Consider the following 19,947-nt stretch of genomic DNA (forward strand, 5'->3'; position numbering starts at 1 on the left):
GGCTGAATGGCCTCTTTCTGCACTGTAGGATTCTAGGACTCTCAAACTCATTTTCAAAACTCCCGCAAATGTAAGGTGCACAGAGATGATAGGTTGAGAGAGCTCGGTCATTTCTCCTTAGAGAGACGAAGGATGAGAGGTGACCTGATAGAGGTGTATAAGATGATGAAAGGTATTGATCGAGTGGATTCTCAGAGGCTTTTTCCCAGGGCTGAAATGGCTGCTACAAGAGGACACAGGTTTAAGGTGCTGGGGAGTAGGTACAGAGGAGATATCAGGGGTAAGTTGTTCACTCAGAGGGTGGTGGGTGAGTGGAATCGGCTGCTTGCAGTGGTGGTGGAGGTGGATTTGATAGTGTCTTTTAAGAGACTTTTGGATAAGTACATGGGACTTAGTAAGATAGAGGGTTATAGGTAAGCCTAGTAGGTAGGGGCATGTTTGGCGCAACTTGTGGACTGAAGGACCTGTTTGTGTTGTTGTTTTTCTATGTTCTATTTTCTAGATGGAGAAAGGATTCAGAGAATAAAAATTCACCCTGTTTCTTGGGCAGGTAGTTACTCCATTTAAACCATCACCAATTCATGAGCTGCCATGCTGCTTCCTGTCACATGATCTGTCTTTCAATGGCAGAAAGTTAGGTACTAGCACCCAATCAGAACAAATCTGCCCCTCCGCCAGTGATCAGTGACACCGGCATCTTTCACACTGTGTGTACTGCCTGCCAGCTTAAACCTTATCCTGTAACCAACCTCACAATAATATCCTGACACCCTGCACCATCACTAGGGCAACAGGGATTGCTGCATTCACCCCTTCTTCTAATGAGATCAGAAGCCACCATCATGGTGACTGGACAAGAGTCAATGATTCACCTTCCTCTGCTCCGAGTATGGTCTTCATGCCAGTTTCCCCACAGATTTTGTCATTGTTGATTTCAGCACCCAGGTTTTGTTAATGACAATCTCAATTTCTCTTACACTTTCTCCAAAACACAGTTTTACCTCCTGCAAGCATATCATCAGTGGTGTTTGTCCAGTGGGAAAAGCAGTTGCCACTGAGGTCACAGGGATGTTGTACTGTATATTCCTCAGTGTTTGTGCCGGCTCAGACCCCAGGATGGATAAAGTCCCTCTGTCGAGTATCTTTGGTGTCCAAGTTCAGGCTCTGCAGCAGATCTTTGTGTGGCTTTGTAGCAGAGTGTCTGGACATGAGAAGCTTTGTCATTGCTGGATGTTGCAGAGAGGAGATCCTGCTGCAGTATTCTACTGCCAGGTATCTCACCGCTCACTGCCAGGTATCTCACCGCTCACTGCCAGGTATCTCACCGCTCACTGCCAGCCTCCCCTTGACTGTGCTTATCTGGCAAATCTCACTGCAGCAGCAGATTGGTTCACCCGATCTTTGGATATCCAACCAAAATCCAGCAACAGCCACGATCCCCCTCCCCAGGACCCTTGAGGGCCCCAAACCCCCCCACCTACCCCTCCCATCTGCAGCCTGGCAGTGGAAGAGGGGCATAGTTGGAAGCTGTGGTTCACTCCCTGCTCCCTCCACCTCCCCCGGGAGTCCATGGCACCAGGTCCAGGAGCAATTGACACTCATGGGACTTCCAAGAGAAATTTGTGTTTGACTTGGTCTGGTTCCCTGGATGTGCGATTCCCTGAATGTGGGATTACACTGAGTGTGATTACACTGAGTGTGACTACACTGAGTGTGAGATTACCCTGAGTGTGATTACACTGAGTGTGACTACACTGAGTGTGAGATTACCCTGAGTGTGATTACACTGAGTGTGAAATTACCCTGAGTGTGATTACACTGAGTGTGAAATTACCCTGAGTGTGATTACACTGAGTGTGAAATTACCCTGAGTGTGATTACACTGAGTGTGAGATTACCCTGAGTGTGATTACACTGAGTGTGATTACACTGAGTGTGAGATTACCCTGAGTGTGATTACACTGAGTGTGAAATTACCCTGAGTGTGATTACACTGAGTGTGAGATTACCCTGAGTGTGAGATCACCCTGAGTGTGATTACACTGAGTGTGAGATTACCCTGAGTGTGATTACACTGAGTGTGAGATTACCCTGAGTGTGATTACACTGAGTGTGAAATTACCCTGAGTGTGATTACACTGAGTGTGAGATTACACTGAGTGTGAGATTACCCTGAGTGTGATTACACTGAGTGTGAAATTACCCTGAGTGTGATTACACTGAGTGTGAGATTACCCTGAGTGTGATTACACTGAGTGTGAAATTACCCTGAGTGTGATTACACTGAGTGTGAGATTACCCTGAGTGTGATTACACTGAGTGTGTGATTACACTGAGTGTGAGATTACCCTGAGTGTGAGATTACCCTGAGTGTGATTACACTGAGTGTGAAATTACCCTGAGTGTGATTACACTGAGTGTGAGATTACCCTGAGTGTGATTACACTGAGTGTGAAATTAACCTGAGTGTGATTACACTGAGTGTGAGATTACCCTGAGTGTGATTACACTGAGTGTGAGATTACCCTGAGTGTGATTACACTGAGTGTGAAATTAACCTGAGTGTGATTACACTGAGTGTGAGATTACCCTGAGTGTGATTACACTGAGTGTGAGATTACCCTGAGTGTGATTACACTGAGTGTGAAATTAACCTGAGTGTGATTACACTGAGTGTGAGATTACCCTGAGTGTGATTACACTGAGTGTGAGATTACACTGAGTGTGATTACACTGAGTGTGTGATTACACTGAGTGTGAGATTACCCTGAGTGTGATTACACTGAGTGTGTGATTACACTGAGTGTGAGATTACCCTGAGTGTGATTACACTGAGTGTGAGATTACCCTGAGTGTGAGATTACCCTGAGTGTGATTACACTGAGTGTGAGATTACCCTGAGTGTGATTATACTGAGTGTGAGATTACCCTGAGTGTGATTACACTGAGTGTGAGATTACCCTGAGTGTGATTACACTGAGTGTGAGAGTACCCTGAGTGTGTGATTACCCTAAGTGTGAGATTACCCTGAGTGTGAGATTACCCTGTGTGTGAGATTACACTGAATGTGATTACACTGAGTGTGAGATTACCCTGAGTGTGAGATTACCCTGAGTGTGATTACACTGAGTGTGTGATTACACTGAGTGTGAGATTACCCTGAGTGTGATTACACTGAGTGTGTGATTACACTGAGTGTGAGATTACCCTGAGTGTGATTACACTGAGTGCGAGATTACCCTGAGTGTGATTACACTGAGTGTGAGATTACCCTGAGTGTGAGATTACCCTGTATGTGAGATTACACTGAGTGTGATTACACTGAGTGTGTGATTACACTAAGTGTGAGATTACCCTGAGTGTGATTACACTGAGTGTGTGATTACACTGAGTGTGAGATTACCCTGAGTGTGATTACACTGAGTGTGAGATTACCCTGAGTGTGATTACACTGAGTGTGAAATTACCCTGAGTGTGATTACACTGAGTGTGAGATTACCCTGAGTGTGATTACACTGAGTGTGAAATTACCCTGAGTGTGATTACACTGAGTGTGAGATTACCCTGAGTGTGATTACACTGAGTGTGTGATTACACTGAGTGTGAGATTACCCTGAGTGTGATTACACTGAGTGTGTGATTACACTGAGTGTGAGATTACCCTGAGTGTGATTACACTGAGTGTGTGATTACACTGAGTGTGAGATTACCCTGAGTGTGAGATTACCCTGAGTGTGATTACACTGAGTGTGTGATTACACTGAGTGTGAGATTACACTGAGTGTGAGATTACCCTGTGTGTGAGATTACACTGAATGTGATTACACTGAGTGTGAGATTACCCTGAGTGTGATTACACTGAGTGTGTGATTACACTGAGTGTGAGATTACCCTGAGTGTGAGATTACCCTGAGTGTGATTACACTGAGTGTGTGATTACACTGAGTGTGAGATTACCCTGAGTGTGATTACACTGAGTGTGTGATTACACTGAGTGTGAGATTACCCTGAGTGTGATTACACGAAGTGTGTGATTACCCTGAGTGTGTGATTACCCTGAGTGTGAGATTACCCTGAGTGTGATTACACTGAGTGTGTCATTACACTGAGTGTGAGATTACCCTCAGTGTGATTACACTGAGTGTGTGATTACCCTGAGTGTGAGATTACCCTGAGTGTGATTACACTGTGTGAGATTACCCTGAGTGTGAGATTACACTGAATGTGATTACACTGAGTGTGAGATTACCCTGAGTGTGATTACACTGAGTGTGAGATTACCCTGAGTGTGATTACACTGAGTGTGAGATTACCCTGAGTGTGATTACACTGAGTGTGAGATTACCCTGAGTGTGATTACATTGAGTGTGTGATTACACTGAGTGTGAGATTACCCTGAGTGTGATTACACTGAGTGTGTGATTACACTGAGTGTGAGATTACCCTGAGTGTGATTACACTGAGTGTGAGATTACCCTGAGTGTGAGATTACCCTGAGTGTGATTACACTGAGTGTGAGATTACCCTGAGTGTGATTATACTGAGTGTGAGATTACCCTGAGTGTGATTACACTGAGTGTGAGATTACCCTGAGTGTGATTACACTGAGTGTGAGATTACCCTGAGTGTGTGATTACCCTAAGTGTGAGATTACCCTGAGTGTGAGATTACACTGAGTGTGAGATTACACTGAATGTGATTATACTGAGTGTGAGATTACCCTGAGTGTGAGATTACCCTGTGTGTGAGATTACACTGAATGTGATTACACTGAGTGTGAGATTACCCTGAGTGTGAGATTACCCTGAGTGTGAGATTACCCTGAGTGTGATTACACTGAGTGTGTGATTACACTGAGTGTGAGATTACCCTGAGTGTGATTACACTGAGTGTGAGATTACCCTGAGTGTGATTACACTGAGTGTGAGATTACCCTGAGTGTGAGATTACCCTGTATGTGAGATTACACTGAGTGTGATTACACTGAGTGTGTGATTACACTGAGTGTGAGATTACCCTGAGTGTGATTACACTGAGTGTGTGATTACCCTGAGTGTGAGATTACACTGAGTGTGTCATTACACTGAGCGTGAGATTACCCTGAGTGTGATTACACTGAGTGTGTGATTACCCTGAGTGTGAGATTACACTGAGTGTGAGATTACACTGAGTGTGATTACACTGAGTGTGTCATTACACTGAGTGTGAGATTACCCTGAGTGTGTTTACACTGAGTGTGTGATTACACTGAGTGTGAGATTACCCTGAGTGTGATTACACTGAGTGTGTGATTACCCTGAGTGTGAGATTACACTGAGTGTGAGATTACCCTGAGTGTGAGATTACACTGAGTGTGTGATTACACTGAGTGTGAGATTACACTGAGTGTGATTACACTGAGTGTGTGATTACACTGACTGTGAGATTACACTGAGTGTGAGATTACCCTGAGTGTGTGATTACACTGAGTGTGTGATTACACTGAGTGTGAGATTACACTGAGTGTGATTACCCTGAGTGTGCGATTACACTGAGTGTGTGATTACCCTGAGTGTGATTACCCTGAGTGTGTGATTACACTGAGTGTGAGATTACCCTGAGTGTGAGATTACCCTGAGTGTGATTGCACTGAGTGTGAGATTACCCTGAGTGTGTGATTACCCTGTGTGTGATTATCCTGTGTGTCTGATTACACTGAGTGTGTGATTACCCTGAGTGTGATTACCCTGAGTGTGATTTCACTGAGTGTGAGATTACCCTGAGTGTGTGATTACCCTGAGTGTGATTGCACTGAGTGTGAGATTACCCTGAGTGTGAGATTACCCTGAGTGTGATTGCACTGAGTGTGAGATTACCCTGAGTGTGAGATTACCCTGAGTGTGTGATTACACTAAGTGTGAGATTACCCTGTGTGTGATTATCCTGTGTGTGTGATTACACTGAGTGTGAGATTACCCTGTGTGTGATTATCCTGTGTGTGTGATTACACTGAGTATGTGATTACATTGCCCTGAGTAAATGACCCTCGTAAGGAGCCTGGCTGACTCTGAATCTGCATTTCACAGGGTTAACATTGAATTGGATGCTGGCCCTGATGGAATGTATCCCAGGGTACTAAAAGAGATGGCGGGAGAAATAGCAAATGCACTAGTGGTAATTTACCAAAATTTGCTGGACTCTGGGGTGGTTCCCGCAGATTGAAAAACAGCAAATGTAACATCACTGTTTAAAAAGAAAGTAAACAAGAGGCAGGTAACTATAGACTGATTAGCTTAACTTTTGTAGTAGGGAAAAAGCTTGAATCTATCATCAAGGAAGAAATAGCAAGACATCAGGATATAAATGGTCCCATTGGTAAGACCAGCATGGGTTCATGAAGAGAAGATCATGTTTGACTAATTTGGTGGAACTTATGAGAACATTACATGTTCAGTGCACAATGGGGACCTGTGGATGTGGTGTATCTGGATCTCCAGAAGGCATTTGACAAGGTGCCGCACCAAAGACTGCTATATAAGATAAAGGTGCACAGTGTTACGGGTAATGTATTAGCATGGATAGAGGATTGGTTAACTAACAGAAAGCAAAGAGTGGGGGTAATTGGGTGTTTTTCTGGTTGGCGATCAGGGACTAGTGGTGTGCCTCAGAGATCAGTGTTGGGATTGCAATTGTTTACAATTTATAAATATGATTTGGAGTTGGGGACCAAGTGTAGTGTGTCAAAATTCACAGATGACACTAAGGTGAGTGGCAAAGCAAAGTGTGCAGAGGATGCTGAAAGTCTGCAAAGGGATATAGATAGTCTAAGTGAGTGGGCAAGGGTCTGGCAGATGGAGTACAATGTTGGTAAATGTGAGGTCATCCATTTTGGTTGGAATAACAGCAAAATGGACTATTATTTAAATAGTAAAAAATTGCAGCATGCTGCTGTGCAGAGGGACCTGGTTGTCCTTGTGCAGGAATCTCAAGGAGTTTGTTTGCAGGTGCAGCAGGTAATTAAGAAGGCAAATGGAATTTTGTCCTTCATTGCCAGAGGGATGGAGTTCAATAACAGCGAGGTTATGTTGCAGCTGTATAAGGTGCTGGTGAAACCACACCTGGAGTTACTGTGTACAGTTTTGGTCTCCTTACTTGAGAAAGGATATACTGGCACTGGAGGGGGTGCAGAGGAGATTCACTAGGTTGATTCCAGAGTTGAGAGGGTTGGCTTATGAGGAGACACTGAATAGACTGGAGCTATACTCATTGGAATTCAGAGGAATGAGGGGAGATCTTATAGAAACATATAAGATTATGAAGGGAAAAGATAAGATAGAAGCAGGGAAGCTGTTTCCACTGGCGGGTGAAACTAGAACTCAAAATAAGGGGGAGCAGATTTAGGACTGAGTTGAGGAGGAACTTCTTCACACAAAGGGTTGTGAATCTGTGGAATTCCCTGCCCAGTGAAGCAGTTGAGGGTACCTCAAAGAACAAAGAACAAAGAAACTTACATCACAGGAACAGGCCCTTCGGCCCTCCAAGCCTGCACCAACCATGTGCCTGACTGAACTAAAGCCCCCTATCCTTTCAGAGACCGTATCCCTCTATTCCCATCCTATTCATGTACTTGTCAAAATGCCCCTTAAAAGTCACTACCGTATCCGCTTCCAACACCTGCTCCCCATAACTCTTAATTCCCTTATTGGTCAGAAATCTATCTACCTGTGACTTAAACACATTTAACGAGGTAGCCTCCACTGCTTCAATGGGCAGAGAATTCCAAAGATTCACTACCCTCTGGGAGAAGAAGTTCCTCCTCAACTCTGTTCTAAATTGACTCCCCCGTATTTTGAGGCTGTGCCCTCTAGTTCTTGTTTCCTTTCTAAGTGGAAATAATCTCTCTGCTTCTACCCTGTCTAGCCCCTTCATTATCTTATATGTCTCTATAAGATCTCCCCTCAGCCTTCTGAACTCCAACGAATACAGGCCCAATCTACTCAATCTCTCCTCATAAGCTAACCCCCTCATCTCTGGTATCGACCTGGTGAACCTTCTTAAACAAAGCAACAAAATTGGCTATTCTCCAATCCTCTGGGGCCTCCCCTGTAGCCAGTGAGGATGCAAAGATTTCTCTCAAGGCCCCAGCAATCTCCTCCCTTGCCTTTCTCAGTATTTTGGGGTATATCCCATCAGACTCTGGAGACTTGTCTACCTCAATGTTTCTCAAGAATCCCAATACCTCCTCCTCCTTGATCTCAATGTGACTCAAACTATCTACACACCCTTCCCCAGACTCATCATCCAGCAAGTCCTTCTCTTAGTGAATACTGACGCAAAATACTCATTTAATACCTCGCCTATTTCTTCTGGCTCCACACATAGATTCCCTCCTCCATCCTTGAGTGGGTCAACCCTCTCCCTGGCTATCTTCTTGCTGTTTATAAATGTATAAAAAGCCTTGGGATTTTCCTTAATCCTGTTGGCCAATGACTTTTCATGACCCCCTTTAGAGCAGAAGAACATAAGAACATAAGAAATAGGAGCAGGAGTAGGCCATCTAGCCCTTCGAGCCTGCCCCGCCATTCAATAAGATCATGGCTGATCTGAAGTGGATCAGTTCCACTTTCCTGCTTTCTCCCCATAACCCTCAATTCCCTTGTCTACCAGAAACCTATCTACCCGTGACTTAAATATATTCAGCGAGGTAGCCTCCACCACTTCAACGGGCAGAGAATTCCAGAGATTCACCACCCTTTGAGTGAAGAAGTTCCTCCTCAACTCCGTTCTAAACTGCCCCCCACTTATCTTGAGGCTGTGCCCCCTAGTCCTGCTGTCCTTTCTAAGTGGGAAGAATCTCTCTACCTCTACCCTATCCATCCCCTTCATTATCTTATACGTCTCTATAAGATCCCCCCCCTCACCCTTCTAAACTCCAACGAGTACAGACCCAGTCTATTTAGTCTCTCTTCATGGTCCAACCCCCTCATCTCCGGTATCAGCCGAGTGAACCTTTGCTCTTCTTACTCCTTGCTTAAGTTTCTTTCTACTTTCCTTGTATTCCACACTTGCTTCGTGTGTTCCCAGTTTCCTAGCTTTGACAACTTCTTCCTTTTTTCCTTTGACTAGGCTCACAATATCTCTTGTTATCCAAGGTTCCCAAAACTTGCCATACTTATCCTTCATCCTTACAGGAATGTGCCGGTCCTGAATGCCTATCAACTTACACTTGAAAGCCTCCCACATGCCTCAAACATCTGCCCCCAATCTTCATTCTTCAGTTCCTGCCTAATATTGTTGTAATTAGCCTTCCCCCAGTTTAGCACCTTAACTTGAGGGCTCCACTTACCTTTATCCATCAGTGCCTTATAACGCTTACTGAATTGTGGTCACTGTTTCTGAACTGCTCCCCTACTGAAACATCGACAACCTTGCCGAGCTCATTCCCCAATACCAGGTCCAGTATGGCTCTTCCCCTAGTTGGACTATCTACATACTGTTTCAGGAAGCCCTCCTGGATGCTCCTTACAAACTCTGCCCCATCCACACCCCAACACTAAGTGACTCCCAGTCAATATCGGGGAAATTAAAATCTCCCACCATAACAACCATGTTACTTTTACACCTTGCCAAAATCTGCCGACACGTCCGTTCCTCTATTTCCTGCTGGCAGTGGGTGGCCGTGAGTAAACCTCCAACATTGTGACTACACCCTTCCTATCCCTGAACTCTACCTGTACTGCCTCGCTGTATGAACCCCCCGAGCTGTCCTCCTGCAGTACAGCTGTGATATTCTCCTTAACCAGCAGTGCAACTCCCCCCCACCCCCTTTTACATCCCCCTCTATCCCATCTGAAACATCTGTATCCTGGAATGTTAAGCTGCCAATCCTGTCCTTGCCTTAACAAAGTCTCTGTAATGGTAACAACATGGTTCCTAGTACTAATCCGAGCTCTAAGTTCATCTGCCTTACCTGTTACACTTCTCACATTGAAACAAATGCACTTCAATGCACCAGACTCTCTCTGATTAGCAACCCCACCCTGCCTGCTCTTTCTCTGAATCTCACTGACCCTACTCTCTGGTTCCCCTTCAGCTCATTCACCTTTGCTTTGGCTCCCACCCCCCTGCCAAACTCGTTTAAATCCACCCATGTGACACTAGCAACACTCCTGGCCAGAATATTTATGCCTTTCCAGTTTAGATGCAACCTGTCCTTCTTGTACAGGTCCCACCTGCCCTGAAAGAGACCCCAATGGTCCAGATATCTGAAACCCTCTCTCCTAGTCCAGCTGTTTAGCCACGTGTTGAGCTGCACTATCTTCCTATTCCTGGTCTCACCAGCACGTGGCACAGGGAATAATCCTGAGATTACAACCCGAGAGGTTCTGCTTTTTAACTTTCTACCTAACTCCCTAAACTGCTGCCGCAGGACTTCATCACTCTTCCTGCCTATGTCGTCAGTACCAATATGTACCACGACCTCTGGCTGTTCACCCTCTCTCTCCAGAATGCCTTCTGTCCATTCAGAGACATCCTGGACCCTAGCACCAGGGAGGCAACATACCATCCTGGAGTCTCTTTCACGTCCACAGAAACGTCTATCTGCACCCTGAACTTTAGAATCCCCTATAACTATTGCTCTAGATCTCATTGAATGTTTTTAAGACAAGGATGGATAAATTTTTGAACAGTGAAGGAATTAAGGGTTATGGTGAGTGGGCGGGTAAATGGAGCTGAGTCCACAAAAATATCAGCCATGATCTTATTGAATGGCGGAGCAGGCTCGAGGGCCCACTCCTACTCCTGGTTCATATGTTCTTGTTATGTTCCGATTCTGTCAAGGAGAGCCAAAGATGTATTTGATGTTCTTACAAACCAGGATGCCATTGACAATGATCTCACAGGGTTTGCACTTCCAGGTAATTACCCAGCGATCTTTGCCTGTGAACCTCTGGGGGTAAGGAGGGGGTTTGGGTTCAATGGAGGATCTTTGGATGCTGGAAGATTGCGTTCAGTTTCCAATGGCTTTATTCAGAGATGGTTTGTCCAATGGCACAGCATTAATATAAAGGCAAAATACTGCGGATGCTGGAACCTGAAACAAAATGCTGGAAAATCTCAGCAGGTCTGACAGCATCTGTGGGGAGAGAATAGAGCCAACGTTTCGAGTCTGCGTGACCCTTTGTCAGAGCTGAGAGCAAGGAAAATCAGACGAGGTTTAGACTGTAAGGGTAAGAGGAGCTGTAATTGGACAAAGGGGTTGTAAATGGTGATGATAAAGGCTGAGAAAGGTGTGAAAAGCGTCCATTCGCAGATCAGAATGTGTGAATGACAGAACAGAAGTAGAGACTGGCAGTGGGCTAACTGAGGAATGTGGCTGTTAGCCCCAGGGGAGGGAATGGGGTTTGGAGACAAGGTGGAGAGTGAGATTTCAGAAGTGAAAAAATCAAAATAAGAATAAAAAGTGATAAAATGGGTGAATGAGATGAAACAAAATGAAATAAAATAAATGGGACTGGGGTGAAGGTGGAGGGGAGAGTTCAACCTCTGAAGTTGTTGAACTCAGTGTTCAGTCTGGAAGGCTGTAAAGTGCCCAGTCGGAAGATGAGGTGCTGTTCCTCCAGTTTGTGTTGGGATTCACTGGAACATTGCAACAGGCCCAGGACGGACATGTGGACAGAACAGCAGGGTGGTGTTGGAGTGGCAAGCGACAGAAAGGTCTGGGTCCTGTTTGCAGACGGACTGAAGATGTTCAGTAAAGCGGTCACCCAGTCTGCGTTTGGTTTCTGCGACGTAGACTAAACCAGCAGCAAATGCAATAGACCAGATTGAAGGAGGGGCATTTGAAGAACTGCTTCACCTGAAAGGGGTGTTTGGGACCCAGGGTGGTCAGCAGGGAGGAGGTAAAGGGGCAGGTGTTGTGAGCAGGGGGTGATATGTTGAGGGTGGTGGAGGAATGGACTAGGGTCCCAGAGAGAACAGTCCCTGTGGGATACTGACAGGGGAGTGAGGGGAGGATGTGTTGAGTGGTGGCATCATGCTGGAGTTAGTGGAAATGGTGGAGGATGATCTTTGGAATGTCGAGCGTTGTGGGGTAAGAACATAAGAAACATAAGAAATAGGAGCAGGAGTCGGCCATCCAGCCCTTCGAGCCTGCCCCGCCATTCAATAAGATCATGGCTGATCTGAAGTGGATCAGTTCCACTTTCCCACTTTCTCCCCATAACCCTTAATCCCCTTGCCTACCAAAAACCTATCTACCCGCGTCTTAAATATATTTAGCGAGGCAGCCTCCACCACTTCAACGGGCAGAGAATTCCAGAGATTCACCACCCTTTGAGTGAAGAAGTTCCTCCTCAACTCCGATCTAAACTGCCCCTCCCTTATCTTGAGGCTGTGCCCCCTAGTCCTACTGTCCTTTCTGAGCGGGAAGAATCTCTCTACCTCTACCCTATCCATCCCCTTCAAAAAAAGAAAAGAGAGGGCCAGGGGGTCCCTATCCTGGTTCTGGGAGGGAGGAGAGGGGGTGAGAGCTGTGGCCGGAGGGTGGTGTGGACGTGATTGAGAATCCTGTCAGCCACAGTGGGCGGAAAATCATGATTTAGGGGAGAGGAAAAGATATCTGTAGACTATTTTGGAAAGTGAATTCATCAGAACGGATGCAATGGAAGCGAAGGAACTTTCAGCACCATCTCCCTTTGTCCAGTTAGAGCCCGCCAACCCCCCATAGTTTAAATCTTGTCTGATTTTCTTTGCTTTCAGTTCTGACGAAGGGTCACCTTGACTGGAAACGTTGGCTGTATCCTCTCTTGATATGAAGATGCCGGTGTTGGACTGGGGTAACTAAAGTAAGAAGTCTCACAACGCCAGGTTAAAGTCCAACAGGTTTATTTGTAGCAAATGCTACTAGCTTTTGGAACTGGCTGTTCCTTTGTCAGGTGGGTGGGAGTTCAACTTGGCATTTAACCTGGTGTTGTGTATTCTCTCTCCACAGATGCTGACACTTTCTAGCATTCTCTGGTTTTGTGGCAGAATATTAATCATTATTGTCACAGGTTGTTTGAACAGGTGACTAAATACTTGGTGGAAGAAGCTGGTTCCTTGGAGGATCTTAAAGAAGGAAGGAGAACTACGGAGTTGGTAGTGAGGGGATTTCAGAGCTGATGATTGGGCAGTTGTGGGTAAGGCTGTTCATGGTGAAGGGATGTGCGTGTCAGAGCTCAGGATAAGGACATTCAGAGACAAGAAAGAAGCTGAAGGAGGCTTCAGAGATGGAGAGGAGGAAGGGGCCTACAATCTGAATCAGTGTAAATGATGCCAGTGTGGATAGATTTTGTGTTATCGTTCCAACACACACTCTCACACAGATTCAGCTCTTTGTTGAAGATTCTGTAGCTGGAGTTGATGTGGGGCATGAATTTCACCTCCTGTTTGAGATATCTCCCTGAATAAACAACATCAAGGCAGACAGACAGTATCTCACCTTGGCGTACGATAGGTACACATTAACATTATGTCGTTTCTGTCTACAATGTGGCCCTAGATCTCTGGGTGGCAGGTTCTCCCATACACTGAACACACTGACACTAGCCAAACACTCAGTGTAAAAGTGGGGAAGTATTTTACAAGAATGAGCCCAAATGCCCCAGCTGCCAATCCTAATGTCAAACACTGAGTGATCTGTGGGCGCTCCGTATTAAGATCGGATTCTCAGCAAATCCATTCTGGCTTTTTTGTTGTTATTGTTTTGAAGTCAGTTTGAATGTGCACAGGGTCAGGGTCAAATGAAAAGAGGAAGTCCGTCTTCCTCTCTTTTCACAAGGTGACCCAAAAAGGGAACTGATGACTGGTGCAATGCTTTGCTCTGAGGTGAAGTGCGTCACATTTTACATGTTTCCGTCTGCTCTTTGTTTTGCATATGTCCACTGTTAGTTCAGCATCTGAATTCGTCATGCTAACTGTAGATATTGCTGGGAAAAGCACAAAGTTACCCTGTCTGCATCTGTATCCACATCAAAAAAATTCCCTGGGTACTACCACTGGCTTAGATTCAGAAAAAAGCTCCCTGTACACTGTCCCGCATCAAACACTCCCAGGACAGGTACAGCATGGGGTTAGATACAGAGTAAAGCTCCCTCTACACTATCCCGCATCAAACACTCCCAGGACAGGTACAGCACGGGGTTAGATACAGAGTAAAGCTCCCTCTACACTTACCCCATCAAACACTCCCAGGACAGGTACAGCACGGGGTTAGATACAGAGTAAAGCTCCCTCTACACTTACCCCATCAAACACTCCCAGGACAGGTACAGCACGGGGTTAGATACAGAGTAAAGCTCCCTCTACACTGTCCCCATCAAACACTCCCAGGACAGGTACAGCACGGGGTTAGATACAGAGTAAAGCTCCCTCTACACTTACCCCATCAAACACTCCCAGGACAGGTACAGCACGGGGTTAGATACAGAGTAAAGCTCCCTCTACACTGTCCCCATCAAACACTCCCAGGACAGGTACAGCACGGGGTTAGATACAGAGTAAAGCTCCCTCTACACTTACCCCATCAAACACTCCCAGGACAGGTACAGCACGGGGTTAGATACAGAGTAAAGCTCCCTCTACACTGTCCCCCATCAAACAGTCCCAGGACAGGTACAGCACGGGGTTAATCTTGGGCTACTCACATGAAGAAAGGGAGATGTGTTTGTGAGTGCAGAGACACCAGTGTTTGGTGCGAAAATCTATTTGGAACAGTTGTCCCCATAAGGCAAAGTTGACAAAAACTAGGAACAAAAAAGCCATTTTATGTTGAGTGTAGGAAGGAATGGTATGAGCTGGTCGGCCCACCCCCCCCCCCCCCCCCCCCGCCACCCCCCACAGACAGACAGACTGACACACACACACACACACACACACACACACACACACACACACACACACACACACACACACACACACACACACACACACACACACACACACACACACACACACACAGCCTGAAATCAGATTCAGGTCAGCTGGTGCAGTCAGTGCAGCACAGCTGAAGGTGAGAGGAGCAGATACCTAAGTTGAAACCTTTCATTCTCAGCTCCAGCTCCACTTTACACTCTGTGGTCACTGGGTTTGTGAAAAACAAAGACTGCAGATGTTACATCAAAGATAAAAATGTCTCTCAAATTCTCGCAAACAGAGTTAGAATAAAAGTCAGCGGAACAATGGAGAAACACGCCCTGTGCACATTTAACCCCAGCTCAGTGTAGAGGGAGCTTTACTCTGTATCTAACCCCATGCTGTACTTGTCCTGGGAGTGTTTGATGGGGGAACAGTGTAGAGGGAGCTTTACTCTGTATCTAACCCCGTGCTGTACCTGTCCTGGGAGTGTTTGATGGGGACAGTGTAGAGGGAGCTTTACTCTGTATCTAACCCCGTGCTGTACCTGTCCTGGGAGTGTTTGATGGGGACAGTGTAGAGGGAGCTTTACTCTGTATCTAACCCCATGCTGTACCTGTCCTGGGAGTGTTTGATGGGGGACAGTGTAGAGGGAGCTTTACTCTGTATCTAACCCCGTGCTGTACCTGTCCTGGGAGTGTTTGATGGGGGACAGTGTAGAGGGAGCTTTACTCTGTATCTAACCCCGTGCTGTACCTGTCCTGGGAGTGTTTGATGGGGACAGTGTAGAGGGAGCTTTACTCTGTATCTAACCCCATGCTGTACCTGTCCTGGGAGTGTTTGATGGGGGACAGTGTAGAGGGAGCTTTACTCTGTATCTAACCCTGTGCTGTACCTGTCCTGTGAGTGGAGATAGCATTAGCACAGGTTAAAGAGATGTGATTTGTCTCCAGACAGTACGGTAAGTGAGGTTTTGCAAGCCCAGGCAAGCCATGGGGGTTACAGATAGTGTGACATGAACCCAAGATCCCGGTTGAGACCGTCCTCATGTGTGCGGAACTTGGCTATCAGTCTCTGCTCAGCGACTCTGCGCTGTCGTGTGTCATGAAGACTGCCTTGGAGGACGCTTACCCGAAGATCAGAGGCCGAATGCCTGTGACCACTGAAGTGTTCACCAACAGGAAGGGTGATTGTCGAGCAATGTTCATTCATCCGTTGTTGTAGCATCTGCATGGTCTTCCCAATGTACCATGCCTCAAGACATCCTTTCCTGCAGCGTATCGGGTAGACAACGTTGGCCGAGTTGCAAGAGTATGTACCGTGTACCTGGTGGATGGTGTTCTCACGTGTGATGATGTCATCCATGTCGATGATCCGGCATGTCTTGAAGAGGTTGCTGTGGCAGGGTTGTGTGGTGTTGTGGTCACTGTTCTCCTGAAGACCGGGTAGTTTGCTGCGGAAAATGGTCTTTTTGAGGTTGTGCGGTTGTTTGAAGGCAAGAAGTGAGGGTGTGGGGATGGACTTGGCGAGATGTTCACCTTCATCAATGATGTGTTGAAGACTCCAGAGAAGATGTTGTAGCTTCTCCGCTCCGGGGAAGTACTGGACGACGAAGGGTACTCTGTCCACCGTGTCCCGTGTTTGTCTTCTGAGGAGGTCGGTGTGGTTTTTCGCTGTGGCATTGGAACTATCGATTGATGAGTTGAGTGCCATATCCTGTTCTTATGAGGGCATCTTTCAGCGTCTGGAGGTGCCTGTTGTGATCCTCCTCATCTGAGCAAATCCTGTGTATACAGAGGGCTTGTCCATAGGGAATGGCTTCTTTAACATGTTTAGGGTGGAAGCTGGAGAAGTGGAGCATTGTGAGGTTATCTGTGGGCTTGCGGTACAATGAGGTGCTGAGGTGACCGTCCTTGATGGAGATGCGTGTGTCCAAGAATGCAACTGATTCTGGGGAATAGTCCATGGTGAGTCTGATGCTGGGGTGGAACTTGTTGATATCATCATATAGTTGTTTCAGTGATTGTTCACCATGAGTCTACAGGAAGAAAATGTCATCGATGTATCTAGTGTATAGCATCGGTTGAAGGTCCTGTGTGATGAAGAAGTCTTGTTCGAACCTGTGCATGAAGATGTTGGCATATTGAGGTGTGAATTTGGTCCCCATGGCTTCCCGTGTGTCTGGATGAAGAACTGTTTGTTGAAGGTGAAGACATTGTGGTCCAGGATGAAGTGGATGAGTTGTAAAATTGCATCTGGAGACTGGCGTTGAGGCAGTTGCAGCAATGCCATCGTCGTGGGAGATGTTGGTGTAGAGCACCGAGAATCTGCAAGACATGCCAGATCATTGACTCGGATGACATCATCACGCGTGACAACACCATCCACCAAGTACACGGTACATACTCCTGCAACTCGGCCAACGTTGTCTACCTGATACGCTGCAGGAAAGGATGTCCTGAGGCCTGGTACATTGGGGAGACCATGCAGACACTACGACAAACGGATGAATGAACATCGCTCGACAATCACCAGGCAAGACTGTTCCCTTCCTGTTGGGGATCACTTCAGTGGTCACGGGCATTTGGCCTCTGACCTTCGGGTAAGCATTCTCCAAGGCGGCCTTCACGACACACGACAGCGCAGAGTCGCTGAGCAGAGACTGATAACCAAGTTCCACACACATGAGGACGGTCTCAACAGGGATCTTGGGTTCATGTCACACTATCTGTACCCCCATGACTTGCCTGGGCTAGTTATATCTCACTTTCTGTCCTGTCTGGAGACAATACACATCTCTTTAACCTATGCTAATGCTCTCTCCACTCACATTATCTGCATCTTTAGGACTTGAATAGCAGGTTAGCTGTAAAGACTCGTGTTTGAACTAGTATTCAGTAAACTGTGTGTGACTTTACATGCCCTTTTCTGATCAGAACCTTCCACACATCTGACGAAGGAACAGCGTTTCCGAAAGCTTGTGGGTTTACTATCAAATAAACTGGTTGGACTCTAACCTGGTGTTGTGAGACTTCTTACTGTGTTTGATGGGGACAGTGTTGAGGGAGCTTTACTCTGTATCTAACCCCGTGCTGTACCTATCCTGGGAGTTTTTGATGGGGACAGTGTAGAGGGAGCTTTACTCTGCATCTAACCCCGTGCTGTCCCTGTCCTGGGAGTGTTTGATGGGGGACAGTGTAGAGGGAGCTTTACTCTGTATCTAACCCTGTGCTGTACCTGTCCTGGGAGTGTTTGATGGGATGGCAGGATTATCATTTCAGATCAGTAATGATTCTCATTGAATAGTGGAGCAGACCGTGATGGGCTGGATGGCCTAGTTCTGCCCCTATGTTTTATGTTTTATGGTTTGATGGGCCATGAACACTGGACCACACAGAGCCAGATTTACAGCAGCTCATCAAGGAAGTGTTAAAAACAGAATCACAGAAGCATAGAATCATACAGCACAGAAGAGGCCCTTCAGCCCATCGAGTCCACACTGACACATTGGAAACACCTGAATTCCCACCTATTCCCATCTGCCCTCACTTGGCCCATAGCCCTGATGTGCCAAGTGTTGATCCAGGTACTTTTTAAAGGATGTGAGGCATTCCGCCCCCACAACCCTCCCAGGCAGTGCATCCCAGACCCTCACCACCCTCTGGGTAAAAAGGCTTTTCCTCAAATCCCCTCGAAATCTGCCACCCCTCACTTTAAACTTGTGTCCTCTAAACTTGTGTCAACTAAAGGGACCAGCTGATCCTGATCCACTCTGTCCGTGTCCCTCGTAATCTTGTACACCTCGATCAGGTCACCCCTCAGTCTTCTCTGCTCCAATGAAAACAACTCAAGCTTGCGTAACCTCTCTTCATAACTGGAATGTTCCATCCCAGGCAGCACCCTGGTGGATCTCCTCTGCATCCCCTCCACATCCTTCCTATAATGTGGCGACCAGAACTGCACCCAGTGCTCCAGGCTATGGCCTCACCAACGCTCGGTACAACACCAACATGGTTTCAGCCTGAAGCAATTTAGCATGTTTGACAGAGGAAGCATTTCTGTCTCCTCTGTTGTTTCCTCAGCTGCTTCTTTGTGCTTTGGTGGTCAGAGTTTTTTTGTGCTGCAGAATTTGCACTTTCTTCTGAGGAGAGAGAATCTTTCGAATCGGAAGAAATATGCAAAGTTCAGATGGGCATGAAGCCAGCCTCAGTACAGGCAGATGTCTTGAAAGGGGCAGTAACTGCTTCCTGTTCCTGCTGAAGATGTAAATCAACCAGGCAGTGCATTGCGTGAGAACCTTCAAAGAAGCACAAAGCCTGAGGCTGGCTGCTGGCCAGGAAGGCACATCTCTGTCAGCTCCCTCCTACACGAGTAGAACCTTACCCCATCCAGACAGTGGGGTGGGGAAGGGATGTGTAACGTGTCTTTGCTAAGAAGGTTCTGAAGAGAGATGAGGTGGTGTTTCATAGAATCATAGAATCCCTACAGTGCAGAAGGAGGCCATTCGGCTCATCGCGTCTGCACCAACCACAATCCCACCCAGGCCATTCCCCATATTCCTACATATTTACTCACTAATCCGTCTAACCTCATGACCTAAGAGGAATCAACCTAACCCACACATCTTTGGACAGTGGGAGGAAACTGGAGTACCCAGGGGAAACCCACCCAGACACAATGGGTATGTGCAAACTCCACACAGGCAGTGCCCGAGGCAGTATTTGTCGAGGTTCGTCTCGAGCAGCTCTGTGAGCAGAACTCTGTGCTCTCCGGACTGTTCCCAGGGACGGGGACTCTGTGCTCTACGGACTGTTCCCAGGGACGGGGACTCTGTGCTCTCCGGACTGTTCCCAGGGACGGGGACTCTGTGCTCTCCGGACTGTTCCCAGGGACGGGGACTCTGTGCTCTCCGGGCTGTTCCCAGGGACGGGGACTCTGTGCTCTACGGGCTGTTCCCAGGGACGGGGACTCTGTGCTCTACGGACTGTTCCCAGGGACAGGGACTCTGTGCTCTCCGGACTGTTCCCAGGGACACGGGACTCTGTGCTCTCCGGACTGTTCCCAGGGACGGGG

At 46.9% G+C, this 19,947-nt stretch overlaps 1 pseudogene; it reads right to left on the reverse strand.

Moving 5' to 3' along the window:
* Positions 1–563: 563 nt before the first annotated feature.
* On the reverse strand, positions 564–9,335 carry LOC145359032 (deoxyribose-phosphate aldolase-like; annotated as a pseudogene).
* Between the last annotated feature and the right edge of the window lie 10,612 nt (positions 9,336–19,947).

Source organism: Carcharhinus amblyrhynchos, chromosome 27 (assembly GCF_965287045.1).
Source record: "Carcharhinus amblyrhynchos chromosome 27, sCarAmb.v2.hapA, whole genome shotgun sequence".
Classification (NCBI taxonomy): domain Eukaryota; kingdom Metazoa; phylum Chordata; class Chondrichthyes; order Carcharhiniformes; family Carcharhinidae; genus Carcharhinus; species Carcharhinus amblyrhynchos.